The 21090-nt window shown below is 49.9% G+C and overlaps 24 non-coding genes across 24 annotated transcripts; 16 read left to right on the top strand and 8 right to left on the bottom strand.

The window, feature by feature from the left end:
- The first annotated feature begins 38 nt into the window (after window positions 1–38).
- On the top strand, window positions 39–110 carry Trnap-ugg. The gene has a single exon. It is a non-coding gene; the product is annotated as a tRNA-Pro (tRNA).
- A 601-nt stretch (window positions 111–711) lies between these two features.
- Trnav-uac lies at window positions 712–784 on the bottom strand. The gene has a single exon. It is a non-coding gene; the product is annotated as a tRNA-Val (tRNA).
- A 235-nt stretch (window positions 785–1019) lies between these two features.
- On the top strand, window positions 1020–1091 carry Trnap-cgg. The gene has a single exon. It is a non-coding gene; the product is annotated as a tRNA-Pro (tRNA).
- Window positions 1092–2731: 1640 nt separating this feature from the next.
- On the top strand, window positions 2732–2803 carry Trnap-ugg. Its single transcript has one exon. It is a non-coding gene; the product is annotated as a tRNA-Pro (tRNA).
- Window positions 2804–3404: 601 nt separating this feature from the next.
- Trnav-uac lies at window positions 3405–3477 on the bottom strand. The gene has a single exon. It is a non-coding gene; the product is annotated as a tRNA-Val (tRNA).
- Window positions 3478–3712: 235 nt separating this feature from the next.
- Window positions 3713–3784, top strand: Trnap-cgg. The gene has a single exon. It is a non-coding gene; the product is annotated as a tRNA-Pro (tRNA).
- Window positions 3785–5426: 1642 nt separating this feature from the next.
- Trnap-ugg lies at window positions 5427–5498 on the top strand. The gene has a single exon. It is a non-coding gene; the product is annotated as a tRNA-Pro (tRNA).
- Window positions 5499–6099: 601 nt separating this feature from the next.
- Window positions 6100–6172, bottom strand: Trnav-uac. Its single transcript has one exon. It is a non-coding gene; the product is annotated as a tRNA-Val (tRNA).
- A 235-nt stretch (window positions 6173–6407) lies between these two features.
- On the top strand, window positions 6408–6479 carry Trnap-cgg. Its single transcript has one exon. It is a non-coding gene; the product is annotated as a tRNA-Pro (tRNA).
- A 1643-nt stretch (window positions 6480–8122) lies between these two features.
- Window positions 8123–8194, top strand: Trnap-ugg. Its single transcript has one exon. It is a non-coding gene; the product is annotated as a tRNA-Pro (tRNA).
- A 601-nt stretch (window positions 8195–8795) lies between these two features.
- Trnav-uac lies at window positions 8796–8868 on the bottom strand. Its single transcript has one exon. It is a non-coding gene; the product is annotated as a tRNA-Val (tRNA).
- A 235-nt stretch (window positions 8869–9103) lies between these two features.
- Window positions 9104–9175, top strand: Trnap-cgg. The gene has a single exon. It is a non-coding gene; the product is annotated as a tRNA-Pro (tRNA).
- A 1639-nt stretch (window positions 9176–10814) lies between these two features.
- On the top strand, window positions 10815–10886 carry Trnap-ugg. Its single transcript has one exon. It is a non-coding gene; the product is annotated as a tRNA-Pro (tRNA).
- Window positions 10887–11487: 601 nt separating this feature from the next.
- Window positions 11488–11560, bottom strand: Trnav-uac. Its single transcript has one exon. It is a non-coding gene; the product is annotated as a tRNA-Val (tRNA).
- Window positions 11561–11795: 235 nt separating this feature from the next.
- Trnap-cgg lies at window positions 11796–11867 on the top strand. Its single transcript has one exon. It is a non-coding gene; the product is annotated as a tRNA-Pro (tRNA).
- Window positions 11868–13505: 1638 nt separating this feature from the next.
- Trnap-ugg lies at window positions 13506–13577 on the top strand. Its single transcript has one exon. It is a non-coding gene; the product is annotated as a tRNA-Pro (tRNA).
- Window positions 13578–14178: 601 nt separating this feature from the next.
- On the bottom strand, window positions 14179–14251 carry Trnav-uac. Its single transcript has one exon. It is a non-coding gene; the product is annotated as a tRNA-Val (tRNA).
- A 235-nt stretch (window positions 14252–14486) lies between these two features.
- Window positions 14487–14558, top strand: Trnap-cgg. Its single transcript has one exon. It is a non-coding gene; the product is annotated as a tRNA-Pro (tRNA).
- Window positions 14559–16196: 1638 nt separating this feature from the next.
- Trnap-ugg lies at window positions 16197–16268 on the top strand. The gene has a single exon. It is a non-coding gene; the product is annotated as a tRNA-Pro (tRNA).
- Window positions 16269–16869: 601 nt separating this feature from the next.
- Trnav-uac lies at window positions 16870–16942 on the bottom strand. The gene has a single exon. It is a non-coding gene; the product is annotated as a tRNA-Val (tRNA).
- Window positions 16943–17177: 235 nt separating this feature from the next.
- On the top strand, window positions 17178–17249 carry Trnap-cgg. The gene has a single exon. It is a non-coding gene; the product is annotated as a tRNA-Pro (tRNA).
- Window positions 17250–18894: 1645 nt separating this feature from the next.
- Window positions 18895–18966, top strand: Trnap-ugg. Its single transcript has one exon. It is a non-coding gene; the product is annotated as a tRNA-Pro (tRNA).
- A 601-nt stretch (window positions 18967–19567) lies between these two features.
- Window positions 19568–19640, bottom strand: Trnav-uac. The gene has a single exon. It is a non-coding gene; the product is annotated as a tRNA-Val (tRNA).
- Window positions 19641–19875: 235 nt separating this feature from the next.
- Trnap-cgg lies at window positions 19876–19947 on the top strand. Its single transcript has one exon. It is a non-coding gene; the product is annotated as a tRNA-Pro (tRNA).
- The last annotated feature ends 1143 nt before the right edge of the window (window positions 19948–21090 follow it).

Here is a 21090-nt window from a genome sequence, read left to right as displayed (position 1 = left end):
TCCACTACTTGGGATTAACTTGACTGCTCCAGACAGGTGGCTCGTTGGTCTAGGGGTATGATTCCTGCTTTGGGTGCAGGAGGTCCCGGGTTCAAATCCCGGACGAGCCCTGCCATTTTGACCGTGCTGAAGAGTAGGTGGAACTCAGTCCCGGTTGCAGCTCCTCAATGAAGAGTAGACGCCTGTTATAGCACGTGGATATAACAAGAATGCGGCACCAGTAAAGTACGTAGGTGGAATTCGATAGAAACGCAGACGGTAATTTTGCATGCAACGGAAAACAAGGTTGTCTTTGCGGAATATGTGCACCGTGAGTGGAGATTCAGCTTAATTGTGCGACAGTCTACCCTCATCTTACTAGCGACGGCAACAACCAAGGGGTGGCATGTAAGATTGAGCGTGGCTAAGAGTTTCTCATTATTAGTTAGCATCACACTTTGACAGAGCTGTGACAAGGCGAGTAGGGTGAGCTCAGGAAAGCCAGTAGCAAGCGCACTTGAAGTAGCCCTGAAGAACCGGATTATAAATTTTGCCAGCCATAATGGAGCTAGGGGCGTTCTCAGTTACCAAATACCGGTGCAATAAGAGAGCAACAGTATTTGACAGTAAAATGACGCCCTATCCGTCTAGCATACGACATTGCTTGTCTCTGCATACGCGGACGTGAGGTCATCTCGGAAATGAAATCCGAAATATAGATTAAAATTGTTGTGTTCCCGCCCGGGATCGAACCGGGGACCTTCTGCGTGTAAAGCAGACGTGATAACCGCTACACCACGGAAACGACGGTCGCTTTCATGTACCACCCGGAGACTCGTAATAGCAACAGTTTGTCTTCTGTGTTAGCAAGGGCATCGGCTACGAGCTCCCTCCGATTCGTGAAGTTCCTATAGTAAAAGACGTCGATAAAAACAATCCAACCGCGACAGACAGGGAGAACGCTGGCTGAGCTGCAGCCCTACATGGTGAGACCATCAAAGGTGGCGTCATTCACATGCAGTGCGTTTTCGGAACGAATAGGCTCGTTGGTCTAGGGGTATGATTCCTGCTTCGGGTGCAGGAGGTCCCGGGTTCAAATCCCGGACGAACCCTTGCGTTTTGTACAACGGTGTGGCAACAAATCGCATGGCGGCGGCTGTTTCGCGCATTTCCAGGCCTCCAAGTCAGCGCTAAAATCCGACAACCAGTTCTGAAACCGTTTCATGTTTCATTTGAGCCATGTGCACCCTGCTGATGGAACGTTTGATTTAAATGGTCACAGTAGAGATCGTAGCAAGTGTCTTGCTGAGTGCGACGAAAACGGCTTTCCGCCCGCAATCCAACCGGGGACCTTCTGCGTGTTAGGCACGGCGCCTGGGCTCGGCGGCAGCTGCTGCTCTTTCTGTCCTTACGAGATACCGTCGATTCGCGCAGTCGTTATTGCAAAAGATGTCACTAAAGGCAATCGCTTCGTTAGCGGCACGGTGCCTGGGCTCGGCGGCAGCTCTACATGGAGGCACCAGCAGCCCAGCCAGGCCGCCGCCGGCACCGGCGCGCCACAGCGCAAGGAGCCGGCGGCCGCCCTGCAATGCCCCCTGTCGTTGCATATTCCACCCGCCTTATATCCTCTCCATGTCTGACTCACTACCCTAAATGACACTGCAGTCTACGTGCTTATTACTACCGCTTTTGGAAGAACCAAGGCGCAGCATTCTAGTGTCGAACCGGTATTGCAAATTTGGATTAAGCAAAATTTTATTGTGTGGTCGAGCGACAGCGTCATCTCGCTCTTCCTACATGATCGCCTCTTGTGCGGAATAATTCCTAGCGCGCCGATGGCTTCAGAGTTGGTCTTCTCGAACTTTTGCTTTCGCACTGCATTCCGCAATCTTTTCGTTATGAGTTGTGTGCTTCGGTTTCCCGACTTTCTTGTGTTTAGTGCGTTTGGCTTCTCTTAACCCCTAGCCACCGCTTGCCGAAATTTCCACACTGTCGTCCGTCGATCTGCAGAGCTCGATGAAGGCATCGCGGCCGTTCCTGAGCTCGTGGAACGGCCGAATCTGTAGTTGTTTCCAGATCTCTCCCACACAACGGCCTCCCAGAAGCTTGGATTACAGAAGTACGCCACTACTCCCAGCCGGAGATTCACGTTTGAAAGCAGAATGACATGAGCTACACGCAGCTCCGATTTTTTTTTTTTTTTTGTGTCTGACCTACTTTGAAAGACTTTTTAGTCGATTTACTTACTACTATCGCTGTTGGAAACCAGGTGATAACCACACAGTATTCTAGAGACGATGAGGTAATGAAAATTTAGAATAAGTAAAACAGTATCATAAGAAGTTGTGCGGTGGAGCAGCACATGCAATTCACGCTTCCTAGATAATCGTTACTGCATAGAATAATTCTGTTGTCTGCGGCGTCTTCAGTATCCGTCTTCTGGAAATTTTGCTTGCAGTATATCGTGCAATCTTTTCGTTATGAGTTGGTGCTTGGTTTCCCGATGTTCTTTTGTTTAGTGCATTCGCCTTCTCTTAACCCTGAGAAACCACATACCGAAACTGAGGCACTGCCGGCTGATCATAAGCAGTGCTCGATGAAGTTATTTCGCTTGCTGTTCGTTGCCTTTAATATTGTTCTCATCAGTGGTGAGTGCTGCCTGCAGAAAGCGTTTATCTTGCGAATTCACGTGAAAGTTTGTGTTCCCTGTGAGGTCCACTACTTGGGATTAACTTGACTGCTCCAGACAGGTGGCTCGTTGGTCTAGGGGTATGATTCCTGCTTTGGGTGCAGGAGGTCCCGGGTTCAAATCCCGGACGAGCCCTGCCATTTTGACCGTGCTGAAGAGTAGGTGGAACTCAGTCCCGGTTGCAGCTCCTCAATGAAGAGTAGACGCCTGTTATAGCACGTGGATATAACAAGAATGCGGCACCAGTAAAGTACGTAGGTGGAATTCGATAGAAACGCAGACGGTAATTTTGCATGCAACGGAAAACAAGGTTGTCTTTGCGGAATATGTGCACCGTGAGTGGAGATTCAGCTTAATTGTGCGACAGTCTACCCTCATCTTACTAGCGACGGCAACAACCAAGGGGTGGCATGTAAGATTGAGCGTGGCTAAGAGTTTCTCATTATTAGTTAGCATCACACTTTGACAGAGCTGTGACAAGGCGAGTAGGGTGAGCTCAGGAAAGCCAGTAGCAAGCGCACTTGAAGTAGCCCTGAAGAACCGGATTATAAATTTTGCCAGCCATAATGGAGCTAGGGGCGTTCTCAGTTACCAAATACCGGTGCAATAAGAGAGCAACAGTACTTGACAGTAAAATGACGCCCTATCCGTCTAGCATACGACATTGCTTGTCTCTGCATACGCGGACGTGAGGTCATCTCGGAAATGAAATCCGAAATATAGATTAAAATTGTTGTGTTCCCGCCCGGGATCGAACCGGGGACCTTCTGCGTGTAAAGCAGACGTGATAACCGCTACACCACGGAAACGACGGTCGCTTTCATGTACCACCCGGAGACTCGTAATAGCAACAGTTTGTCTTCTGTGTTAGCAAGGGCATCGGCTACGAGCTCCCTCCGATTCGTGAAGTTCCTATAGTAAAAGACGTCGATAAAAACAATCCAACCGCGACAGACAGGGAGAACGCTGGCTGAGCTGCAGCCCTACATGGTGAGACCATCAAAGGTGGCGTCATTCACATGCAGTGCGTTTTCGGAACGAATAGGCTCGTTGGTCTAGGGGTATGATTCCTGCTTCGGGTGCAGGAGGTCCCGGGTTCAAATCCCGGACGAACCCTTGCGTTTTGTACAACGGTGTGGCAACAAATCGCATGGCGGCGGCTGTTTCGCGCATTTCCAGGCCTCCAAGTCAGCGCTAAAATCCGACAACCAGTTCTGAAACCGTTTCATGTTTCATTTGAGCCATGTGCACCCTGCTGATGGAACGTTTGATTTAAATGGTCACAGTAGAGATCGTAGCAAGTGTCTTGCTGAGTGCGACGAAAACGGCTTTCCGCCCGCAATCCAACCGGGGACCTTCTGCGTGTTAGGCACGGCGCCTGGGCTCGGCGGCAGCTGCTGCTCTTTCTGTCCTTACGAGATACCGTCGATTCGCGCAGTCGTTATTGCAAAAGATGTCACTAAAGGCAATCGCTTCGTTAGCGGCACGGTGCCTGGGCTCGGCGGCAGCTCTACATGGAGGCACCAGCAGCCCAGCCAGGCCGCCGCCGGCACCGGCGCGCCACAGCGCAAGGAGCCGGCGGCCGCCCTGCAATGCCCCCTGTCGTTGCATATTCCACCCGCCTTATATCCTCTCCATGTCTGACTCACTACCCTAAATGACACTGCAGTCTACGTGCTTATTACTACCGCTTTTGGAAGAACCAAGGCGCAGCATTCTAGTGTCGAACCGGTATTGCAAATTTGGATTAAGCAAAATTTTATTGTGTGGTCGAGCGACAGCGTCATCTCGCTCTTCCTACATGATCGCCTCTTGTGCGGAATAATTCCTAGCGCGCCGATGGCTTCAGAGTTGGTCTTCTCGAACTTTTGCTTTCGCACTGCATTCCGCAATCTTTTCGTTATGAGTTGTGTGCTTCGGTTTCCCGACTTTCTTGTGTTTAGTGCGTTTGGCTTCTCTTAACCCCTAGCCACCGCTTGCCGAAATTTCCACACTGTCGTCCGTCGATCTGCAGAGCTCGATGAAGGCATCGCGGCCGTTCCTGAGCTCGTGGAACGGCCGAATCTGTAGTTGTTTCCAGATCTCTCCCACACAACGGCCTCCCAGAAGCTTGGATTACAGAAGTACGCCACTACTCCCAGCCGGAGATTCACGTTTGAAAGCAGAATGACATGAGCTACACGCAGCTCCGATTTTTTTTTTTTTTTTTTGTGTCTGACCTACTTTGAAAGACTTTTTAGTCGATTTACTTACTACTATCGCTGTTGGAAACCAGGTGATAACCACACAGTATTCTAGAGACGATGAGGTAATGAAAATTTAGAATAAGTAAAACAGTATCATAAGAAGTTGTGCGGTGGAGCAGCACATGCAATTCACGCTTCCTAGATAATCGTTACTGCATAGAATAATTCTGTTGTCTGCGGCGTCTTCAGTATCCGTCTTCTGGAAATTTTGCTTGCAGTATATCGTGCAATCTTTTCGTTATGAGTTGGTGCTTGGTTTCCCGATGTTCTTTTGTTTAGTGCATTCGCCTTCTCTTAACCCTGAGAAACCACATACCGAAACTGAGGCACTGCCGGCTGATCATAAGCAGTGCTCGATGAAGTTATTTCGCTTGCTGTTCGTTGCCTTTAATATTGTTCTCATCAGTGGTGAGTGCTGCCTGCAGAAAGCGTTTATCTTGCGAATTCACGTGAAAGTTTGTGTTCCCTGTGAGGTCCACTACTTGGGATTAACTTGACTGCTCCAGACAGGTGGCTCGTTGGTCTAGGGGTATGATTCCTGCTTTGGGTGCAGGAGGTCCCGGGTTCAAATCCCGGACGAGCCCTGCCATTTTGACCGTGCTGAAGAGTAGGTGGAACTCAGTCCCGGTTGCAGCTCCTCAATGAAGAGTAGACGCCTGTTATAGCACGTGGATATAACAAGAATGCGGCACCAGTAAAGTACGTAGGTGGAATTCGATAGAAACGCAGACGGTAATTTTGCATGCAACGGAAAACAAGGTTGTCTTTGCGGAATATGTGCACCGTGAGTGGAGATTCAGCTTAATTGTGCGACAGTCTACCCTCATCTTACTAGCGACGGCAACAACCAAGGGGTGGCATGTAAGATTGAGCGTGGCTAAGAGTTTCTCATTATTAGTTAGCATCACACTTTGACAGAGCTGTGACAAGGCGAGTAGGGTGAGCTCAGGAAAGCCAGTAGCAAGCGCACTTGAAGTAGCCCTGAAGAACCGGATTATAAATTTTGCCAGCCATAATGGAGCTAGGGGCGTTCTCAGTTACCAAATACCGGTGCAATAAGAGAGCAACAGTATTTGACAGTAAAATGACGCCCTATCCGTCTAGCATACGACATTGCTTGTCTCTGCATACGCGGACGTGAGGTCATCTCGGAAATGAAATCCGAAATATAGATTAAAATTGTTGTGTTCCCGCCCGGGATCGAACCGGGGACCTTCTGCGTGTAAAGCAGACGTGATAACCGCTACACCACGGAAACGACGGTCGCTTTCATGTACCACCCGGAGACTCGTAATAGCAACAGTTTGTCTTCTGTGTTAGCAAGGGCATCGGCTACGAGCTCCCTCCGATTCGTGAAGTTCCTATAGTAAAAGACGTCGATAAAAACAATCCAACCGCGACAGACAGGGAGAACGCTGGCTGAGCTGCAGCCCTACATGGTGAGACCATCAAAGGTGGCGTCATTCACATGCAGTGCGTTTTCGGAACGAATAGGCTCGTTGGTCTAGGGGTATGATTCCTGCTTCGGGTGCAGGAGGTCCCGGGTTCAAATCCCGGACGAGCCCTTGCGTTTTGTACAACGGTGTGGCAACAAATCGCATGGCGGCGGCTGTTTCGCGCATTTCCAGGCCTCCAAGTCAGCGCTAAAATCCGACAACCAGTTCTGAAACCGTTTCATGTTTCATTTGAGCCATGTGCACCCTGCTGATGGAACGTTTGATTTAAATGGTCACAGTAGAGATCGTAGCAAGTGTCTTGCTGAGTGCGACGAAAACGGCTTTCCGCCCGCAATCCAACCGGGGACCTTCTGCGTGTTAGGCACGGCGCCTGGGCTCGGCGGCAGCTGCTGCTCTTTCTGTCCTTACGAGATACCGTCGATTCGCGCAGTCGTTATTGCAAAAGATGTCACTAAAGGCAATCGCTTCGTTAGCGGCACGGTGCCTGGGCTCGGCGGCAGCTCTACATGGAGGCACCAGCAGCCCAGCCAGGCCGCCGCCGGCACCGGCGCGCCACAGCGCAAGGAGCCGGCGGCCGCCCTGCAATGCCCCCTGTCGTTGCATATTCCACCCGCCTTATATCCTCTCCATGTCTGACTCACTACCCTAAATGACACTGCAGTCTACGTGCTTATTACTACCGCTTTTGGAAGAACCAAGGCGCAGCATTCTAGTGTCGAACCGGTATTGCAAATTTGGATTAAGGAAAATTTTATTGTGTGGTCGAGCGGCAGCGTCATCTCGCTCTTCCTACATGATCGCCTCTTGTGCGGAATAATTCCTAGCGCGCCGATGGCTTCAGAGTTGGTCTTCTCGAACTTTTGCTTTCGCACTGCATTCCGCAATCTTTTCGTTATGAGTTGTGTGCTTCGGTTTCCCGACTTTCTTGTGTTTAGTGCGTTTGGCTTCTCTTAACCCCTAGCCACCGCTTGCCGAAATTTCCACACTGTCGTCCGTCGATCTGCAGAGCTCGATGAAGGCATCGCGGCCGTTCCTGAGCTCGTGGAACGGCCGAAACTGTAGTTGTTTCCAGATCTCTCCCACACAACGGCCTCCCAGAAGCTTGGATTACAGAAGTACGCCACTACTCCCAGCCGGAGATTCACGTTTGAAAGCAGAATGACATGAGCTACACGCAGCGCCGATTTTTTTTTTTTTTTTTTTGTGTCTGACCTACTTTGAAAGACTTTTTAGTCGATTTACTTACTACTATCGCTGTTGGAAACCAGGTGATAACCACACAGTATTCTAGAGACGATGAGGTAATGAAAATTTAGAATAAGTAAAACAGTATCATAAGAAGTTGTGCGGTGGAGCAGCACATGCAATTCACGCTTCCTAGATAATCGTTACTGCATAGAATAATTCTGTTGTCTGCGGCGTCTTCAGTATCCGTCTTCTGGAAATTTTGCTTGCAGTATATCGTGCAATCTTTTCGTTATGAGTTGGTGCTTGGTTTCCCGATGTTCTTTTGTTTAGTGCATTCGCCTTCTCTTAACCCTGAGAAACCACATACCGAAACTGAGGCACTGCCGGCTGATCATAAGCAGTGCTCGATGAAGTTATTTCGCTTGCTGTTCGTTGCCTTTAATATTGTTCTCATCAGTGGTGAGTGCTGCCTGCAGAAAGCGTTTATCTTGCGAATTCACGTGAAAGTTTGTGTTCCCTGTGAGGTCCACTACTTGGGATTAACTTGACTGCTCCAGACAGGTGGCTCGTTGGTCTAGGGGTATGATTCCTGCTTTGGGTGCAGGAGGTCCCGGGTTCAAATCCCGGACGAGCCCTGCCATTTTGACCGTGCTGAAGAGTAGGTGGAACTCAGTCCCGGTTGCAGCTCCTCAATGAAGAGTAGACGCCTGTTATAGCACGTGGATATAACAAGAATGCGGCACCAGTAAAGTACGTAGGTGGAATTCGATAGAAACGCAGACGGTAATTTTGCATGCAACGGAAAACAAGGTTGTCTTTGCGGAATATGTGCACCGTGAGTGGAGATTCAGCTTAATTGTGCGACAGTCTACCCTCATCTTACTAGCGACGGCAACAACCAAGGGGTGGCATGTAAGATTGAGCGTGGCTAAGAGTTTCTCATTATTAGTTAGCATCACACTTTGACAGAGCTGTGACAAGGCGAGTAGGGTGAGCTCAGGAAAGCCAGTAGCAAGCGCACTTGAAGTAGCCCAGAAGAACCGGATTATAAATTTTGCCAGCCATAATGGAGCTAGGGGCGTTCTCAGTTACCAAATACCGGTGCAATAAGAGAGCAACAGTATTTGACAGTAAAATGACGCCCTATCCGTCTAGCATACGACATTGCTTGTCTCTGCATACGCGGACGTGAGGTCATCTCGGAAATGAAATCCGAAATATAGATTAAAATTGTTGTGTTCCCGCCCGGGATCGAACCGGGGACCTTCTGCGTGTAAAGCAGACGTGATAACCGCTACACCACGGAAACGACGGTCGCTTTCATCTACCACCCGGAGACTCGTAATAGCAACAGTTTGTCTTCTGTGTTAGCAAGGGCATCGGCTACGAGCTCCCTCCGATTCGTGAAGTTCCTATAGTAAAAGACGTCGATAAAAACAATCCAACCGCGACAGACAGGGAGAACGCTGGCTGAGCTGCAGCCCTACATGGTGAGACCATCAAAGGTGGCGTCATTCACATGCAGTGCGTTTTCGGAACGAATAGGCTCGTTGGTCTAGGGGTATGATTCCTGCTTCGGGTGCAGGAGGTCCCGGGTTCAAATCCCGGACGAGCCCTTGCGTTTTGTACAACGGTGTGGCAACAAATCGCATGGCGGCGGCTGTTTCGCGCATTTCCAGGCCTCCAAGTCAGCGCTAAAATCCGACAACCAGTTCTGAAACCGTTTCATGTTTCATTTGAGCCATGTGCACCCTGCTGATGGAACGTTTGATTTAAATGGTCACAGTAGAGATCGTAGCAAGTGTCTTGCTGAGTGCGACGAAAACGGCTTTCCGCCCGCAATCCAACCGGGGACCTTCTGCGTGTTAGGCACGGCGCCTGGGCTCGGCGGCAGCTGCTGCTCTTTCTGTCCTTACGAGATACCGTCGATTCGCGCAGTCGTTATTGCAAAAGATGTCACTAAAGGCAATCGCTTCGTTAGCGGCACGGTGCCTGGGCTCGGCGGCAGCTCTACATGGAGGCACCAGCAGCCCAGCCAGGCCGCCGCCGGCACCGGCGCGCCACAGCGCAAGGAGCCGGCGGCCGCCCTGCAATGCCCCCTGTCGTTGCATATTCCACCCGCCTTATATCCTCTCCATGTCTGACTCACTACCCTAAATGACACTGCAGTCTACGTGCTTATTACTACCGCTTTTGGAAGAACCAAGGCGCAGCATTCTAGTGTCGAACCGGCATTGCAAATTTGGATTAAGGAAAATTTTATTGTGTGGTCGAGCGACAGCGTCATCTCGCTCTTCCTACATGATCGCCTCTTGTGCGGAATAATTCCTAGCGCGCCGATGGCTTCAGAGTTGGTCTTCTCGAACTTTTGCTTTCGCACTGCATTCCGCAATCTTTTCGTTATGAGTTGTGTGCTTCGGTTTCCCGACTTTCTTGTGTTTAGTGCGTTTGGCTTCTCTTAACCCCTAGCCACCGCTTGCCGAAATTTCCACACTGTCGTCCGTCGATCTGCAGAGCTCGATGAAGGCATCGCGGCCGTTCCTGAGCTCGTGGAACGGCCGAAACTGTAGTTGTTTCCAGATCTCACCCACACAACGGCCTCCCAGAAGCTTGGATTACAGAAGTACGCCACTACTCCCAGCCGGAGATTCACGTTTGAAAGCAGAATGACATGAGGTACACGCAGCTCCGATTTTTTTTTTTTTTTGTGTCTGACCTACTTTGAAAGACTTTTTAGTCGATTTACTTACTACTATCGCTGTTGGAAACCAGGTGATAACCACACAGTATTCTAGAGACGATGAGGTAATGAAAATTTAGAATAAGTAAAACAGTATCATAAGAAGTTGTGCGGTGGAGCAGCACATGCAATTCACGCTTCCTAGATAATCGTTACTGCATAGAATAATTCTGTTGTCTGCGGCGTCTTCAGTATCCATCTTCTGGAAATTTTGCTTGCAGTATATCGTGCAATCTTTTCGTTATGAGTTGGTGCTTGGTTTCCCGATGTTCTTTTGTTTAGTGCATTCGCCTTCTCTTAACCCTGAGAAACCACATACCGAAACTGAGGCACTGCCGGCTGATCATAAGCAGTGCTCGATGAAGTTATTTCGCTTGCTGTTCGTTGCCTTTAATATTGTTCTCATCAGTGGTGAGTGCTGCCTGCAGAAAGCGTTTATCTTGCGAATTCACGTGAAAGTTTGTGTTCCCTGTGAGGTCCACTACTTGGGATTAACTTGACTGCTCCAGACAGGTGGCTCGTTGGTCTAGGGGTATGATTCCTGCTTTGGGTGCAGGAGGTCCCGGGTTCAAATCCCGGACGAGCCCTGCCATTTTGACCGTGCTGAAGAGTAGGTGGAACTCAGTCCCGGTTGCAGCTCCTCAATGAAGAGTAGACGCCTGTTATAGCACGTGGATATAACAAGAATGCGGCACCAGTAAAGTACGTAGGTGGAATTCGATAGAAACGCAGACGGTAATTTTGCATGCAAGGGAAAACAAGGTTGTCTTTGCGGAATATGTGCACCGTGAGTGGAGATTCAGCTTAATTGTGCGACAGTCTACCCTCATCTTACTAGCGACGGCAACAACCAAGGGGTGGCATGTAAGATTGAGCGTGGCTAAGAGTTTCTCATTATTAGTTAGCATCACACTTTGACAGAGCTGTGACAAGGCGAGTAGGGTGAGCTCAGGAAAGCCAGTAGCAAGCGCACTTGAAGTAGCCCAGAAGAACCGGATTATAAATTTTGCCAGCCATAATGGAGCTAGGGGCGTTCTCAGTTACCAAATACCGGTGCAATAAGAGAGCAACAGTATTTGACAGTAAAATGACGCCCTATCCGTCTAGCATACGACATTGCTTGTCTCTGCATACGCGGACGTGAGGTCATCTCGGAAATGAAATCCGAAATATAGATTAAAATTGTTGTGTTCCCGCCCGGGATCGAACCGGGGACCTTCTGCGTGTAAAGCAGACGTGATAACCGCTACACCACGGAAACGACGGTCGCTTTCATGTACCACCCGGAGACTCGTAATAGCAACAGTTTGTCTTCTGTGTTAGCAAGGGCATCGGCTACGAGCTCCCTCCGATTCGTGAAGTTCCTATAGTAAAAGACGTCGATAAAAACAATCCAACCGCGACAGACAGGGAGAACGCTGGCTGAGCTGCAGCCCTACATGGTGAGACCATCAAAGGTGGCGTCATTCACATGCAGTGCGTTTTCGGAACGAATAGGCTCGTTGGTCTAGGGGTATGATTCCTGCTTCGGGTGCAGGAGGTCCCGGGTTCAAATCCCGGACGAGCCCTTGCGTTTTGTACAACGGTGTGGCAACAAATCGCATGGCGGCGGCTGTTTCGCGCATTTCCAGGCCTCCAAGTCAGCGCTAAAATCCGACAACCAGTTCTGAAACCGTTTCATGTTTCATTTGAGCCATGTGCACCCTGCTGATGGAACGTTTGATTTAAATGGTCACAGTAGAGATCGTAGCAAGTGTCTTGCTGAGTGCGACGAAAACGGCTTTCCGCCCGCAATCCAACCGGGGACCTTCTGCGTGTTAGGCACGGCGCCTGGGCTCGGCGGCAGCTGCTGCTCTTTCTGTCCTTACGAGATACCGTCGATTCGCGCAGTCGTTATTGCAAAAGATGTCACTAAAGGCAATCGCTTCGTTAGCGGCACGGTGCCTGGGCTCGGCGGCAGCTCTACATGGAGGCACCAGCAGCCCAGCCAGGCCGCCGCCGGCACCGGCGCGCCACAGCGCAAGGAGCCGGCGGCCGCCCTGCAATGCCCCCTGTCGTTGCATATTCCACCCGCCTTATATCCTCTCCATGTCTGACTCACTACCCTAAATGACACTGCAGTCTACGTGCTTATTACTACCGCTTTTGGAAGAACCAAGGCGCAGCATTCTAGTGTCGAACCGGCATTGCAAATTTGGATTAAGGAAAATTTTATTGTGTGGTCGAGCGACAGCGTCATCTCGCTCTTCCTACATGATCGCCTCTTGTGCGGAATAATTCCTAGCGCGCCGATGGCTTCAGAGTTGGTCTTCTCGAACTTTTGCTTTCGCACTGCATTCCGCAATCTTTTCGTTATGAGTTGTGTGCTTCGGTTTCCCGACTTTCTTGTGTTTAGTGCGTTTGGCTTCTCTTAACCCCTAGCCACCGCTTGCCGAAATTTCCACACTGTCGTCCGTCGATCTGCAGAGCTCGATGAAGGCATCGCGGCCGTTCCTGAGCTCGTGGAACGGCCGAAACTGTAGTTGTTTCCAGATCTCACCCACACGACGGCCTCCCAGAAGCTTGGATTACAGAAGTACGCCACTACTCCCAGCCGGAGATTCACGTTTGAAAGCAGAATGACATGAGGTACACGCAGCTCCGATTTTTTTTTTTTTTGTGTCTGACCTACTTTGAAAGACTTATTAGTCGATTTACTTACTACTATCGCTGTTGGAAACCAGGTGATAACCACACAGTATTCTAGAGACGATGAGGTAATGAAAATTTAGAATAAGTAAAACAGTATCATAAGAAGTTGTGCGGTGGAGCAGCACATGCAATTCACGCTTCCTAGATAATCGTTACTGCATAGAATAATTCTGTTGTCTGCGGCGTCTTCAGTATCCATCTTCTGGAAATTTTGCTTGCAGTATATCGTGCAATCTTTTCGTTATGAGTTGGTGCTTGGTTTCCCGATGTTCTTTTGTTTAGTGCATTCGCCTTCTCTTAACCCTGAGAAACCACATACCGAAACTGAGGCACTGCCGGCTGATCATAAGCAGTGCTCGATGAAGTTATTTCGCTTGCTGTTCGTTGCCTTTAATATTGTTCTCATCAGTGGTGAGTGCTGCCTGCAGAAAGCGTTTATCTTGCGAATTCACGTGAAAGTTTGTGTTCCCTGTGAGGTCCACTACTTGGGATTAACTTGACTGCTCCAGACAGGTGGCTCGTTGGTCTAGGGGTATGATTCCTGCTTTGGGTGCAGGAGGTCCCGGGTTCAAATCCCGGACGAGCCCTGCCATTTTGACCGTGCTGAAGAGTAGGTGGAACTCAGTCCCGGTTGCAGCTCCTCAATGAAGAGTAGACGCCTGTTATAGCACGTGGATATAACAAGAATGCGGCACCAGTAAAGTACGTAGGTGGAATTCGATAGAAACGCAGACGGTAATTTTGCATGCAAGGGAAAACAAGGTTGTCTTTGCGGAATATGTGCACCGTGAGTGGAGATTCAGCTTAATTGTGCGACAGTCTACCCTCATCTTACTAGCGACGGCAACAACCAAGGGGTGGCATGTAAGATTGAGCGTGGCTAAGAGTTTCTCATTATTAGTTAGCATCACACTTTGACAGAGCTGTGACAAGGCGAGTAGGGTGAGCTCAGGAAAGCCAGTAGCAAGCGCACTTGAAGTAGCCCAGAAGAACCGGATTATAAATTTTGCCAGCCATAATGGAGCTAGGGGCGTTCTCAGTTACCAAATACCGGTGCAATAAGAGAGCAACAGTATTTGACAGTAAAATGACGCCCTATCCGTCTAGCATACGACATTGCTTGTCTCTGCATACGCGGACGTGAGGTCATCTCGGAAATGAAATCCGAAATATAGATTAAAATTGTTGTGTTCCCGCCCGGGATCGAACCGGGGACCTTCTGCGTGTAAAGCAGACGTGATAACCGCTACACCACGGAAACGACGGTCGCTTTCATGTACCACCCGGAGACTCGTAATAGCAACAGTTTGTCTTCTGTGTTAGCAAGGGCATCGGCTACGAGCTCCCTCCGATTCGTGAAGTTCCTATAGTAAAAGACGTCGATAAAAACAATCCAACCGCGACAGACAGGGAGAACGCTGGCTGAGCTGCAGCCCTACATGGTGAGACCATCAAAGGTGGCGTCATTCACATGCAGTGCGTTTTCGGAACGAATAGGCTCGTTGGTCTAGGGGTATGATTCCTGCTTCGGGTGCAGGAGGTCCCGGGTTCAAATCCCGGACGAACCCTTGCGTTTTGTACAACGGTGTGGCAACAAATCGCATGGCGGCGGCTGTTTCGCGCATTTCCAGGCCTCCAAGTCAGCGCTAAAATCCGACAACCAGTTCTGAAACCGTTTCATGTTTCATTTGAGCCATGTGCACCCTGCTGATGGAACGTTTGATTTAAATGGTCACAGTAGAGATCGTAGCAAGTGTCTTGCTGAGTGCGACGAAAACGGCTTTCCGCCCGCAATCCAACCGGGGACCTTCTGCGTGTTAGGCACGGCGCCTGGGCTCGGCGGCAGCTGCTGCTCTTTCTGTCCTTACGAGATACCGTCGATTCGCGCAGTCGTTATTGCAAAAGATGTCACTAAAGGCAATCGCTTCGTTAGCGGCACGGTGCCTGGGCTCGGCGGCAGCTCTACATGGAGGCACCAGCAGCCCAGCCAGGCCGCCGCCGGCACCGGCGCGCCACAGCGCAAGGAGCCGGCGGCCGCCCTGCAATGCCCCCTGTCGTTGCATATTCCACCCGCCTTATATCCTCTCCATGTCTGACTCACTACCCTAAATGACACTGCAGTCTACGTGCTTATTACTACCGCTTTTGGAAGAACCAAGGCGCAGCATTCTAGTGTCGAACCGGCATTGCAAATTTGGATTAAGGAAAATTTTATTGTGTGGTCGAGCGACAGCGTCATCTCGCTCTTCCTACATGATCGCCTCTTGTGCGGAATAATTCCTAGCGCGCCGATGGCTTCAGAGTTGGTCTTCTCGAACTTTTGCTTTCGCACTGCATTCCGCAATCTTTTCGTTATGAGTTGTGTGCTTCGGTTTCCCGACTTTCTTGTGTTTAGTGCGTTTGGCTTCTCTTAACCCCTAGCCACCGCTTGCCGAAATTTCCACACTGTCGTCCGTCGATCTGCAGAGCTCGATGAAGGCATCGCGGCCGTTCCTGAGCTCGTGGAACGGCCGAAACTGTAGTTGTTTCCAGATCTCTCCCACACAACGGCCTCCCAGAAGCTTGGATTACAGAAGTACGCCACTACTCCCAGCCGGAGATTCACGTTTGAAAGCAGAATGACATGAGGTACACGCAGCTCCGATTTTTTTTTTTTTTGTGTCTGACCTACTTTGAAAGACTTTTTAGTCGATTTACTTACTACTATCGCTGTTGGAAACCAGGTGATAACCACACAGTATTCTAGAGACGATGAGGTAATGAAAATTTAGAATAAGTAAAACAGTATCATAAGAAGTTGTGCGGTGGAGCAGCACATGCAATTCACGCTTCCTAGATAATCGTTACTGCATAGAATAATTCTGTTGTCTGCGGCGTCTTCAGTATCCATCTTCTGGAAATTTTGCTTGCAGTATATCGTGCAATCTTTTCGTTATGAGTTGGTGCTTGGTTTCCCGATGTTCTTTTGTTTAGTGCATTCGCCTTCTCTTAACCCTGAGAAACCACATACCGAAACTGAGGCACTGCCGGCTGATCATAAGCAGTGCTCGATGAAGTTATTTCGCTTGCTGTTCGTTGCCTTTAATATTGTTCTCATCAGTGGTGAGTGCTGCCTGCAGAAAGCGTTTATCTTGCGAATTCACGTGAAAGTTTGTGTTCCCTGTGAGGTCCACTACTTGGGATTAACTTGACTGCTCCAGACAGGTGGCTCGTTGGTCTAGGGGTATGATTCCTGCTTTGGGTGCAGGAGGTCCCGGGTTCAAATCCCGGACGAGCCCTGCCATTTTGACCGTGCTGAAGAGTAGGTGGAACTCAGTCCCGGTTGCAGCTCCTCAATGAAGAGTAGACGCCTGTTATAGCACGTGGATATAACAAGAATGCGGCACCAGTAAAGTACGTAGGTGGAATTCGATAGATACGCAGACGGTAATTTTGCATGCAAGGGAAAACAAGGTTGTCTTTGCGGAATATGTGCACCGTGAGTGGAGATTCAGCTTAATTGTGCGACAGTCTACCCTCATCTTACTAGCGACGGCAACAACCAAGGGGTGGCATGTAAGATTGAGCGTGGCTAAGAGTTTCTCATTATTAGTTAGCATCACACTTTGACAGAGCTGTGACAAGGCGAGTAGGGTGAGCTCAGGAAAGCCAGTAGCAAGCGCACTTGAAGTAGCCCTGAAGAACCGGATTATAAATTTTGCCAGCCATAATGGAGCTAGGGGCGTTCTCAGTTACCAAATACCGGTGCAATAAGAGAGCAACAGTATTTGACAGTAAAATGACGCCCTATCCGTCTAGCATACGACATTGCTTGTCTCTGCATACGCGGACGTGAGGTCATCTCGGAAATGAAATCCGAAATATAGATTAAAATTGTTGTGTTCCCGCCCGGGATCGAACCGGGGACCTTCTGCGTGTAAAGCAGACGTGATAACCGCTACACCACGGAAACGACGGTCGCTTTCATGTACCACCCGGAGACTCGTAGTAGCAACAGTTTGTCTTCTGTGTTAGCAAGGGCATCGGCTACGAGCTCCCTCCGATTCGTGAAGTTCCTATAGTAAAAGACGTCGATAAAAACAATCCAACCGCGACAGACAGGGAGAACGCTGGCTGAGCTGCAGCCCTACATGGTGAGACCATCAAAGGTGGCGTCATTCACATGCAGTGCGTTTTCGGAACGAATAGGCTCGTTGGTCTAGGGGTATGATTCCTGCTTCGGGTGCAGGAGGTCCCGGGTTCAAATCCCGGACGAGCCCTTGCGTTTTGTACAACGGTGTGGCAACAAATCGCATGGCGGCGGCTGTTTCGCGCATTTCCAGGCCTCCAAGTCAGCGCTAAAATCCGACAACCAGTTCTGAAACCGTTTCATGTTTCATTTGAGCCATGTGCACCCTGCTGATGGAACGTTTGATTTAAATGGTCACAGTAGAGATCGTAGCAAGTGTCTTGCTGAGTGCGACGAAAACGGCTTTCCGCCCGCAATCCAACCGGGGACCTTCTGCGTGTTAGGCACGGCGCCTGGGCTCGGCGGCAGCTGCTGCTCTTTCTGTCCTTACGAGATACCGTCGATTCGCGCAGTCGTTATTGCAAAAGATGTCACTAAAGGCAATCGCTTCGTTAGCGGCACGGTGCCTGGGCTCGGCGGCAGCTCTACATGGAGGCACCAGCAGCCCAGCCAGGCCGCCGCCGGCACCGGCGCGCCACAGCGCAAGGAGCCGGCGGCCGCCCTGCAATGCCCCCTGTGGTTGCATATTCCACCCGCCTTATATCCTCTCCATGTCTGACTCACTACCCTAAATGACACTGCAGTCTACGTGCTTATTACTACCGCTTTTGGAAGAACCAAGGCGCAGCATTCTAGTGTCGAACCGGTATTGCAAATTTGGATTAAGCAAAATTTTATTGTGTGGTCGAGCGACAGCGTCATCTCGCTCTTCCTACATGATCGCCTCTTGTGCGGAATAATTCCTAGCGCGCCGATGGCTTCAGAGTTGGTCTTCTCGAACTTTTGCTTTCGCACTGCATTCCGCAATCTTTTCGTTATGAGTTGTGTGCTTCGGTTTCCCGACTTTCTTGTGTTTAGTGCGTTTGGCTTCTCTTAACCCCTAGCCACCGCTTGCCGAAATTTCCACACTGTCGTCCGTCGATCTGCAGAGCTCGATGAAGGCATCGCGGCCGTTCCTGAGCTCGTGGAACGGCCGAATCTGTAGTTGTTTCCAGATCTCTCCCACACAACGGCCTCCCAGAAGCTTGGATTACAGAAGTACGCCACTACTCCCAGCCGGAGATTCACGTTTGAAAGCAGAATGACATGAGGTACACGCAGCTCCGATTTTTTTTTTTTTTTTTTTTTGTGTCTGACCTACTTTGAAAGACTTTTTAGTCGATTTACTTACTACTATCGCTGTTGGAAACCAGGTGATAACCACACAGTATTCTAGAGACGATGAGGTAATGAAAATTTAGAATAAGTAAAACAGTATCATAAGAAGTTGTGCGGTGGAGCAGCACATGCAATTCACGCTTCCTAGATAATCGTTACTGCATAGAATAATTCTGTTGTCTGCGGCGTCTTCAGTATCCATCTTCTGGAAATTTTGCTTGCAGTATATCGTGCAATCTTTTCGTTATGAGTTGGTGCTTGGTTTCCCGATGTTCTTTTGTTTAGTGCATTCGCCTTCTCTTAACCCTGAGAAACCACATACCGAAACTGAGGCACTGCCGGCTGATCATAAGCAGTGCTCGATGAAGTTATTTCGCTTGCTGTTCGTTGCCTTTAATATTGTTCTCATCAGTGGTGAGTGCTGCCTGCAGAAAGCGTTTATCTTGCGAATTCACGTGAAAGTTTGTGTTCCCTGTGAGGTCCACTACTTGGGATTAACTTGACTGCTCCAGACAGGTGGCTCGTTGGTCTAGGGGTATGATTCCTGCTTTGGGTGCAGGAGGTCCCGGGTTCAAATCCCGGACGAGCCCTGCCATTTTGACCGTGCTGAAGAGTAGGTGGAACTCAGTCCCGGTTGCAGCTCCTCAATGAAGAGTAGACGCCTGTTATAGCACGTGGATATAACAAGAATGCGGCACCAGTAAAGTACGTAGGTGGAATTCGATAGAAACGCAGACGGTAATTTTGCATGCAAGGGAAAACAAGGTTGTCTTTGCGGAATATGTGCACCGTGAGTGGAGATTCAGCTTAATTGTGCGACAGTCTACCCTCATCTTACTAGCGACGGCAACAACCAAGGGGTGGCATGTAAGATTGAGCGTGGCTAAGAGTTTCTCATTATTAGTTAGCATCACACTTTGACAGAGCTGTGACAAGGCGAGTAGGGTGAGCTCAGGAAAGCCAGTAGCAAGCGCACTTGAAGTAGCCCAGAAGAACCGGATTATAAATTTTGCCAGCCATAATGGAGCTAGGGGCGTTCTCAGTTACCAAATACCGGTGCAATAAGAGAGCAACAGTATTTGACAGTAAAATGACGCCCTATCCGTCTAGCATACGACATTGCTTGTCTCTGCATACGCGGACGTGAGGTCATCTCGGAAATGAAATCCGAAATATAGATTAAAATTGTTGTGTTCCCGCCCGGGATCGAACCGGGGACCTTCTGCGTGTAAAGCAGACGTGATAACCGCTACACCACGGAAACGACGGTCGCTTTCATGTACCACCCGGAGACTCGTAATAGCAACAGTTTGTCTTCTGTGTTAGCAAGGGCATCGGCTACGAGCTCCCTCCGATTCGTGAAGTTCCTATAGTAAAAGACGTCGATAAAAACAATCCAACCGCGACAGACAGGGAGAACGCTGGCTGAGCTGCAGCCCTACATGGTGAGACCATCAAAGGTGGCGTCATTCACATGCAGTGCGTTTTCGGAACGAATAGGCTCGTTGGTCTAGGGGTATGATTCCTGCTTCGGGTGCAGGAGGTCCCGGGTTCAAATCCCGGACGAACCCTTGCGTTTTGTACAACGGTGTGGCAACAAATCGCATGGCGGCGGCTGTTTCGCGCATTTCCAGGCCTCCAAGTCAGCGCTAAAATCCGACAACCAGTTCTGAAACCGTTTCATGTTTCATTTGAGCCATGTGCACCCTGCTGATGGAACGTTTGATTTAAATGGTCACAGTAGAGATCGTAGCAAGTGTCTTGCTGAGTGCGACGAAAACGGCTTTCCGCCCGCAATCCAACCGGGGACCTTCTGCGTGTTAGGCACGGCGCCTGGGCTCGGCGGCAGCTGCTGCTCTTTCTGTCCTTACGAGATACCGTCGATTCGCGCAGTCGTTATTGCAAAAGATGTCACTAAAGGCAATCGCTTCGTTAGCGGCACGGTGCCTGGGCTCGGCGGCAGCTCTACATGGAGGCACCAGCAGCCCAGCCAGGCCGCCGCCGGCACCGGCGCGCCACAGCGCAAGGAGCCGGCGGCCGCCCTGCAATGCCCCCTGTCGTTGCATATTCCACCCGCCTTATATCCTCTCCATGTCTGACTCACTACCCTAAATGACACTGCAGTCTACGTGCTTATTACTACCGCTTTTGGAAGAACCAAGGCGCAGCATTCTAGTGTCGAACCGGTATTGCAAATTTGGATTAAGCAAAATTTTATTGTGTGGTCGAGCGACAGCGTCATCTCGCTCTTCCTACATGATCGCCTCTTGTGCGGAATAATTCCTAGCGCGCCGATGGCTTCAGAGTTGGTCTTCTCGAACTTTTGCTTTCGCACTGCATTCCGCAATCTTTTCGTTATGAGTTGTGTGCTTCGGTTTCCCGACTTTCTTGTGTTTAGTGCGTTTGGCTTCTCTTAATCCCTAGCCACCGCTTGCCGAAATTTCCACACTGTCGTCCGTCGATCTGCAGAGCTCGATGAAGGCATCGCGGCCGTTCCTGAGCTCGTGGAACGGCCGAATCTGTAGTTGTTTCCAGATCTCTCCCACACAACGGCCTCCCAGAAGCTTGGATTACAGAAGTACGCCACTACTCCCAGCCGGAGATTCACGTTTGAAAGCAGAATGACATGAGCTACACGCAGCTCCGATTTTTTTTTTTTTTGTGTCTGACCTACTTTGAAAGACTTTTTAGTCTATTTACTTACTACTATCGCT

This window comes from Schistocerca piceifrons, unplaced genomic scaffold (assembly GCF_021461385.2).
Source record: "Schistocerca piceifrons isolate TAMUIC-IGC-003096 unplaced genomic scaffold, iqSchPice1.1 HiC_scaffold_537, whole genome shotgun sequence".
NCBI lineage: Eukaryota > Metazoa > Arthropoda > Insecta > Orthoptera > Acrididae > Schistocerca > Schistocerca piceifrons.
This window is presented reverse-complemented; position numbering and strand designations above follow the sequence as displayed.